Source organism: Lolium rigidum, chromosome 3, assembly GCF_022539505.1.
Source record: "Lolium rigidum isolate FL_2022 chromosome 3, APGP_CSIRO_Lrig_0.1, whole genome shotgun sequence".
NCBI classification, from domain to species: domain Eukaryota; kingdom Viridiplantae; phylum Streptophyta; class Magnoliopsida; order Poales; family Poaceae; genus Lolium; species Lolium rigidum.
Window position 1 is genome coordinate 181,549,474 of NC_061510.1, and position 7,145 is coordinate 181,556,618.

The 7,145-nt window shown below is 42.6% G+C and overlaps 1 long non-coding RNA gene across 4 annotated transcripts; it reads left to right on the plus strand.

Annotated features, from left to right (window-relative positions):
• Positions 1-4,480: 4,480 nt before the first annotated feature.
• On the plus strand, positions 4,481-6,878 carry LOC124698745. Of its 4 annotated transcripts, none has more exons than XR_007001094.1 (4): positions 4,481-4,571; positions 5,440-5,619; positions 5,922-6,062; positions 6,404-6,642. It is a non-coding gene; the product is annotated as an uncharacterized LOC124698745 (long non-coding RNA). The 4 variants fall into 4 exon arrangements; XR_007001095.1 differs by having other exon boundaries at positions 4,504-4,571; positions 5,383-5,619; XR_007001096.1 differs by lacking the exon at positions 4,481-4,571 and adding an exon at positions 6,669-6,878 and having other exon boundaries at positions 5,319-5,619; positions 6,404-6,543.
• Positions 6,879-7,145: the final 267 nt, after the last annotated feature.

The following is a 7,145-nucleotide window of genomic DNA, read 5'->3' on the forward strand; positions in this document are numbered from 1 at the left end:
TGTTGGCCACCTGAGAGTGATAATCTGTATAAGCGTTGCCACCATGATGCTATGCATGTACTCTGCGTCGGCAGCCGCCACCACCATCTTCCTTTTGTTGACAAATTGGACATAGCTTGTACTCTACGCTAACCAAGTCGTGTGATCGTGGCTGCAAAAGCTTGCGAGTATCAGTTCGTTGATGATAAAGAGCTATGTTCGGGGCAAAGAATGACTGGTACAAAAAAATGAAGTATAATTTGCATATGTTCGGGGCAAAGAATGACTGGTACAAAAAAATGAAGTATAATTTGCATATTACAAACTGACATATTTTTTGATAGATTCTTCTGAAAGTTTGGTACAACTTTACTTGATTTTATTTTAAAAAACATAAGCCTTAAGTTTAGTGTAAAGCAAATTAAACATGATCGAGCTTGATTTGTTCAAAAACACATCGAAGTCGTGAGCTATTTTTTTTTCTTGAGCTGTGAGCTGACCAATAAAGAAAGTTCCAAATGCAATCTAGTCTGGCAGCAAAGCCTCAACGTTGGCGACGCAATGGTGATGCTACTTCTTGTTTTTCTGGGAGGCTTGCTGATGTACAAAAACTTGACGTATATAAATCGGTGTGGATCCGTATAGGAAAGCGAGGTGGGACTATTATTACAGGCTTCACTTTATTTTTGTAACCGCAGGTAGCCTTCGGACGGGTTCATTCGTGCTCATGCCGTAGACAAATCGTGGCCGGGGACACTAAGTGGACATGTGGACGAAGTTAATTCAGGACAGAATTGGTGGAGAGATGGAGCTGGGCCGGGCCTTCCTAGTTTGGGTTGCTGAATCCGCGCGGAGGTGATGTTTTAGGCGAGATCGCTCGCTAGCGATCGCTCGAGGCTCTGAGCAACGGACCGAGCGTCCGACTCACGAGAAAGGAAATTTTATGCGAACCGTATTTTATAACCGGTGGCAGGTTCTGTAAATTCAATAGAATAATATGGGCAATTTTATAACGGACGCAAATTTTCGGGAGAAACCTTACTTCCTTTATTAGTAGACTAGGACAATGCCCGCGCTTTGCTGCGGAAGAGCAAAATGCGGGACTTTAAATCATAAAAATTGGTCTAGCAACATAGCAGAATAAGTTGTTACAGTATTGCATGAATAAGAAAGTTTATAAGATGACTAAAAAAGAATAAAGAATGCATAGATATACATGAAGATATAAGTCAAATCCGTGACATGGATCAGAAACAATGTTTATTACGTTTAGAGAAGCTCCAATCATAAAGATCAAAATATTTTCGTATAGCAGTCATCATAAATGATTGAAGTGTTAGAAAAGCCAAAGTTCAGCAAAAATACGTTAGCGTCGAAGAGGCGATTAAGCCAGTATGAAGTGGCCTAAACCAACCAGATTCAGCCCATCTATGATGGTGCTCCTCATCTAGTTAGTCTTTCAGTATAATTTATACTACATACCACATGTGTCTATAGAGAGCAGTCTTTTCTTCTCGCCGGAGTCCTACGTGTTGCCAATCGTCACCAACCATGGCCTTCACTGATGTGATGAGCTAGCCAGGATTTAGTCCATGTCTACACTGATACGTGAAGTAAAATCATAAATTGTTGAGTAGGACTTGTTTCGTGGTGAAGCAAAATTAGAAGTAATCTAGGCACAGATCAGCAACAAGTGCACGGTCACAACTCACAACATGGATTGAGGAGTTGCCCGTCCAAAGAGACGATAAGGCGTTGCTACGGATTTTTAGACCACGGATGTTCACTACTGAAAACTATTTTTTTTAACTAAACGAAGCGTCCGTCACAGAAAAGTTCCTACCCTCAAGAGTTAGGGTTGCCCAATTTGTATGTGCACTTATTGCATGGTTGAGACCTCTAGTTTTGACCGGTTTGCAGGTTGTTAAATTGTAATTCTGTACCTTAATATTTCGTACTGAAGAGGACATATGTTAATACACATTAAATATACATTAAATCAGGTAGGAAAAAGGAAATGATTAGCAACACTTCAAATCACATAATATACGTAACTCTACCTGTTGCGCACCCAAGGGAGTGTTAGCATGGAGAAACAATAAAGGAAATATCGTTGGTAAAAAAGTAACAGCAGAAAGAACTCATCTTTCGTGCATTCTTTCTGAATTTTTTTACGATCTGCTTGACTATATTGGAATTATTGTGAGCTTCAGTATTTGTAAAAGGTTCCGAGATTACCGAAGAAGAAAAAACACATATGAAAGCCTTATACTCCCGTGACAGAGATTTACCTGTTACTACCCGAGTGACACAGATTTACATGTGAAAGCAACAATTTTGATTCTCCAACGAAAACATCACAGTGAACACGAAAGTAGATAAAGAATTAAATCCCATCATAAGCATCTGATCTGTAATCACCCAAAAAAACGGGAACACACTTTGTATGAAGAAATTTGCAAGGAGCAGTCTGATATTGGCTCCACCATCTCCAGGCGCAGGTCGAGAGCGTCTGGGCATCAGGGCCAAGCAGGCAGCGTTGAACTCGGGGGCGGCCATGGGCAGGTCTTCGCGTCTGGGAGTCATGGCGAAGCAGGCGGCCGCGGAGTTGGGCTCGGGGGCGAGTGCGGGCGGCGCCAGCGCGGGCATCCGTTTCCGCGGCAGCCTGGTCGGCGGACGATTGCTGTAGTTTGCCTCAATTCTCTCTGTGCGGGACTGGGAGGAAGCGGAGGACTCACGTCAATTGTTGTCGACTACCACCAGCAGCTGCATGCACGAATCGGGGGAAGGTAAAATACCTTGGCGCCAGGGGCTTGGTCTACGGATCGGAGGGGAGCGGAGCAGCGTCGGCCAGGCAAGGGACAGCAGCGGCAACGGCGGCCCGGTCCGGCGACGCTTGTGATACTCCGCGAGAAGCGGAGCCTAGGTAACGGAGGGAATCTGCCTCTTGGCACCACCACCGGCCTCGCGTCCGCCTCTGGCGCCGTGATGTTGTGCGGGCTATTCCTGGCGGCGGAGGGATCTGCGCCTGGAGGGGAACGGGGTAGCCTGGGAAAGATGGGCAGTTCGCTTGTTTTTTTTTGTTACAAGCTAACCGAATCGTTATTTAACTCAGCGGTGGCAGACCATGTAATTTGGACGAAACTCAAGGGTAAATAAAAACGGACGAACAAGAAGCCTTATTTTCTTTATTATTAGGTATAGACTAGTAAAAATGCCCGTGCGTTGCATCGGGTGGAGCAAATGTTGGAATTCGATTGCATTCTCATTATTATGACATTTGTCGATGGGAAACCAAAAAATTATGAGGCAAAGAAACTTCTTTGCAATTTTGCTTAGAGAGCCGATAAAATTCCCTTCCGTGAGTAACGAGGCTTTCTCTCTCGTTAGAGGAGTACATATCGAACCATATGTACCGGTCGACAGGAGGTGGAGAAACCCAAGACTTGCCGGCCGTTGAGGGAGGAAAATGGAACCTAAGAGCATCTCCACTTGCGTCCCCCAAAGGGATTTGGGGCGCATCAGACAAGGTATCGTTTCCATCCACGCGCCCCAAAGGCCTTTTTGTCCTGCGCGGCCCAATACGGTGTTCGGCACCCCGAGCCCATCCCCGCTACACAGGAGACGCTCAGTGCACGCTGAACACAACGAAATGAGAGGCGAGGAGGCGCGAGCCCGATACGTTAGTGGCTCGGACGCAACCGCCGCGTACGTAGCGATAGTGCAGTTGCCGGGAAGGGGAAAATTATATGTAATTTGATTTTTTTTTTGAAGTTTTATATGTAATTTGTTTATGTTGCACCGATTTAAATATTAGTACATCAATATTAGTTCAGAGTTTTCTTCTATCTATTAAAATAAAAATACAGTGTTTTAAAGTTTTGGGGACGCGGCAGGGGAGTGACGTCCTCCAAACACGGCACGAAGGAAACATGTCCCTCGACCATTTTTTGTGTTTCAGAATATAGATTTTGTTTTCTAGTTTAATAAGTGCATTGTAGGTATTTTTTTAAATCTTTGCTCACTCTTTAGCCTCAATTTTTAATTCCCGCACCCAGGCCTTGTCACCTTCCCCGACTTTCTCTCTCAATCTGACTCTCTCCTGACCTTCCCCTAATCCCCTTCCCCTGTTCTCACGAGTTCATTCCCCTTTCTCTACCATGGGTCCGTGACCTCCTCCCTGCTGGGTGTTTCCCTTTATTGTCTGCCCCCCCTTTATCCCCTTTGTGGTAGCTCTATTGATTGGAAGCTACTACTGCAAATCTCCTTTAATTTTGTGTGTTTGCTGAAGCAAATTGCCTGGATTAAATCGCCAATAGTTGAGTGCGTGTGGCTGCTTGTCGCTATTTGTGGCTGGAGTCGATTCTCCTGAGTTAATTGTTGGCTTTCTTGACTTGGGCGTGCATCGTGGTCCTGGAAAGTTTTCGAGGTTGGTTGATGCGGTTGATTGTGGTCTGCCGTGAGGTGGATGTCGCCTTTCTGGAGTTGAAGTTGCTTTCCATTGAGTCTCGGATTCCTCTCGGCGGCGCAACAGGCGGCACTCGAGGGCCATCTCTATGGAATTTCGGCGTTACTTGCAGTTAGTACTACCGGTATGATCCATTCTTGCCTGCATTCTTTGCTGGTACGTTAGCTTACTTTGTATTGTTGGATGTTAGGCTAGTTCTCATCTATACTTCTATGGTTTCGTTTTTTACTGTAGTTTTTAGTTCTGTCTTGAGGCAGAGTATGTGTAAGGTAAAAAGGTGCGCTAAGTAAACTATCGATTTGCTTGATCTGCCACAAAAATATGGAATGAGTACTTTCACGTTTGAGTTGTACTATCTGTGTAGCTCTTTTACTTAGTTTCGCATGATTAAGACACTTACTGAACTGCAGTATATTGCATTTGGTAAGCCGATTTAAATTGATATACGTAGACAAACCCTTGGATGTTATTTTTACAGCTAGTAGATATAGTTTGTTTCCATCTAGCAGGCACACCAAATATCGTTGTTTGATATATATATCATCTATCATCACGAGTATATCGTCTTCATTAGAGTATTGTATAACACAATGAGCAGATAAATCCAGATCAGTCAATGTATAATCTGAAAAAATAATAAAATAAAATAAATAAATGCACATTCATATATAATGCTTTTAATAACATTTGCGTTATATTGGAAAGCATCCCTAACAAAAGTTAAACAAAAAAAAGTTAAAATTTACCTTGTGGGAGATAATCATATGTCATACTATTTATTATGTGTTTAGTTTTTTCTTGTTGCTTCTCACCATCTTCTGAAAATATTTGCTCATCATCATGTGCTGAAACTGTTTCTTCATTCATTAATTGGAAAACCGGAGACAATGCTGACTGATTTTCTACTTCTGAACTAATTGATTCTGGACATTCAGAAACCAGAGATGAGGTCGAGAATGTAGGTGATTCTGAACACTTCGCTCTTTTGATAGGGTTACCAAGATCGTCATCCGTGGTTGTTTCAATGTTGTAATCTATTTTCTGCCAACACAAGGACTATAATTCAGCAAGTACAAGCATGTTTGTTTCACCGGCAGAAAACTTGTAGAAGCTATGGAAAATTTACCTCCTCATCGATATATTCAGATGATTTTGCTTCCTCTTCCTCACAGGTTTGTCCTACTCTTTGTATTTCCTCAATTCCCTGCCACAAACAAGCACTGCTAGATTCAATATCTGATGCTATAACGGTAACGGATAATGCATGCTTGTTTCACCGGCAGAAAACTCATAGATGCTATGGAAAAATTACTTACAAGCATGCTTTTTTCAAAGCGTTAAAACGGATCAAGCATGTTTTTTTCACTGGAAGAAAACTTATAGAAGCTATGGAAAATTTACCTCCTTATCGATTGATTCAGATGATTGATTGCTGATTTATCCTGCTCTTTCTGTTTTCTCAATTTTCTGCAAGAAATAAGCAATCCAAGATTCAATATGTGATGCTATAATGGATCATGCATGCTTGTTTCATCGGCACTGGAAGAAAACGTATAGAAGCTATGGAAAATTTACCTCATTATCGATTGATTCAGATGATTTTGCTTCCTCACAGGTCTGTCCTGCTCTTTCTATTTCCTCAATTGTCTGCAAGAAATAAGCAATCCAAGATTCACTATCTGATGCTATTACGGATCATGCATGCTTGTTTCATGGGCACAAAACTCTTAGAATATAAGGAAAACTTACCTCATCATTCATAGATTTAAATGATTTTGCTTCCTGGGGGCTGTCCTGCTCCTTCCATTACCTTAATTCTTTGCAAGAAAAAATCACTGATTGAGCAATCGAATATATATGCACATGGATTTTTCACCTTGTACTCGAAATTCATGTAGCCAATCTAAACTAACCTCACGCACTACTGACGAACTTTTACAATCTATGCAATCTCAGGCAAGAAACTGAACATAGTACACGGCGTACCTTGTGGAACACAGCCAGTTGGCGTTCTGTTAAATTCTGCTCAAGAGAACTCGTGTGGATATCGGACGAAGTCGGTAGAACGGCGGCGTCTAAAGGAATCTTCTGTTGAGGTGGTATTCGAGGGAGTAGAGCGGTATTTATAGCTAACTTTGTCTTGAGGAACGGGCAAAATTGCGTGTACATGCAGGAGAGCAAGAGTTTTCCTCTGGCTGGTACGTTGTCGTTGTATTGTCAGGTCCTCAATCTCCTGGATGTGGTGCGATCGAAGGGAGAAGTGGTACGTACGAAACAATCGAGTATAGGTCCATCAGCTGAAAGCCCATAACGGGCGCTCGGCAGGGGTCTTTTTGGGCTGCTGGAGCCCAGCCCAGGACAACCACGCGACGGGAGAGATCGAAATCTTTTCTGTGCAACGACTAAACGAATCGTTATGTACTTATGTAACATGGGCGGTGGCATTGCTTGTAAATTCAACTGAAAACAAAGGCTAATTCAAAAACGGACGAAAATTATGGGGAGAAACCTTCCTTCCTTTATTAGTAGGTAAAGATATAGATAAAGATTTTTTACAACTTTTCAACCTCTTCTTTCATTCCAAACCAAAAGTTAGAAGTTGGGGTCCTCAATCCAAGTGGATTGGGCGGAACCTCTAGCCACTTTTTCTAACTTATGAGCTACACTATTGACTTCCCTGGGTAGATGTTCAAACTAT